The following is a 2,114-nucleotide window of genomic DNA, read 5'->3' on the forward strand; positions in this document are numbered from 1 at the left end:
GATTACATAATTTCATGCAGCCACCTAAGTAAAAAGTGAAGAAAACCAATTAGTACCTAGAATTTAAGTGTACTAAATTTAAGTATCCACTTAAGCAATTTGATTAAATGAAAAAGTGAAGTTATGTTTCTACATTTTAATTTGAATTCACTACTTTATAATTTAATATTATGAAAATGGCTTCAATGTTTCCACTTTATAATTTGACTGGTTTTTGTTTCTCTTTTATCTAAAAGTAGAGGAAATGGAAGTTTCTGTTTTCTGCTTTGTAGGAAGCTTTAAATATGAAGGCTGTTGGATTTCTCTGGAGATGTTACTGGCTTATGCTATACAATGCTAAAAAAAGATTAAATCCTAAAGATTGTGGATACAACAAATCACCCCATCTATCTTGCTTTCATGTGCTATTCTTGTATCAATTTTAAGGTATTAAACGTTCATTTCATTCAAAAGAGTAATGATATTTTTAAATGTGTATTTTTTATTGAGTTTTTGTTTATTTAATACAAAATATCTTAATTATCTTTATATTCCCTCCTGCATCCTCAAGATTGTTGAAAGTACATTTTGATCAAAAAAATTTTAAAAATATGATGGTCTTTTGTAAAGAAGATCATGATTATTTTTCATAAGAAACAGACAAAAGATAACAAAATTGAAATTCCTAATCTGATGCTATTGTACAATTTAAGTGCTTTCCAGCATAATGTAATAACATACAATATTTTTTCCAGTTTGTCTTCTCTCCTATTTTAAGATTGTGAAATTTAATAGAAGTGTCTTTTCTTTTTTTTTTTTTTGGTATTATATTTGCTTTGGGATATGTGACATGGCTGATGATTTTAAGTGGCCACTTTTCCCCAAGGAAATTGCGCCAATATTAAAATACTTCATTTGTTGTCAAAATGAATTATTTAGAAAAATTGAACTTGAAATTTTTTTATTTTTTTCTTTATGTACAATAGCTTTTTGTAAAATGATTTTCTCTTTTAAGTAAACATAAAACATGTTCTTAAATAAGAAAACATTGTATGTTCTCTTTTCACATCTGCAGGCACTGAAGGGTTGTGTTTACTCTTACTAGATTTCAAACTACAAAGGCTGGGTTAAAGGGAATCACTGGTCTTTCATCTGAAGACCTTCCAGTTGCAAATAAAGTCTGTTTCACTTCCTGAGCAGATCCCCATCCTCATTACTTTAGTCACACACTTTTAACCTCATTTTGAAAATTACCCTTTTAAAAGTATGAATATGCTCTGTAAAAGTTAGACAGTCACCTAAAAGAAACAATTCAGAGTGATTTGGTTAGCAACTTAATCTCTTATACATTTACATTTTTCTCTAAAAGAGAGTAACGAAGTTTGAGTATTTCTGTGCACTATGGAACGATAGCCCTTAAAATATTTATTTTTGTCTGATATGAGAATCACAGCAAATAAAATGTAAGAGAAAATATAATTCTACTGAAGATGTCACTGTTGAGAATTACACTGTAAGTCAGAAAATTCACATGTTACCATGAAACAGATGTTTCTACATTTGTGGGAAAGCTTAGAGTTTTGGGTCTTTGATAGTAAATGGTCCTCCTACATTAGATGAGAAAATTCCCTGATGAAAGGTTGTATTTGCTTAAATGAACCTCCTTCTAAGCAAGTTGTTACCTCTGTTGAGGACTATTGACAAGAAGCAGGTACACTTGAGGGACTATGGCATCAGAAGAGTGGGTTGAGTTTATATATTTTTATTTACTCATCTTCTAGTCTTTATTAAACACATTTATCCATTCCTATTTTTAAGCTACTATAGTCACATAAATCTTCACATGAGTGATTTCAACACCATGTTTTTATCAAAAGGAGTAGCATCCATTTTGTTTCATGGGGCACTACTTCCTTTCTGTCCAGTTACATCTAAGTACATGGTTTACGTTTTCACTACCTGACAGGCTAGGAGTTTCAGGAAGTACTGGGTGAATAAGTATGGCCATACAGGTATCAGATCAGGTATTTATTTACTTTCTATACAGATCTATTCTGACACGGATGCAAAACACAGACCCACATACAATTATTTTTTGATAGTTTTTAAAAACTAAATGACCAGCAACTTCTGGA

This window comes from Nannospalax galili, unplaced genomic scaffold (genome assembly GCF_000622305.1).
Source record: "Nannospalax galili isolate Female #2095 unplaced genomic scaffold, S.galili_v1.0 scaffold881, whole genome shotgun sequence".
NCBI classification, from domain to species: domain Eukaryota; kingdom Metazoa; phylum Chordata; class Mammalia; order Rodentia; family Spalacidae; genus Nannospalax; species Nannospalax galili.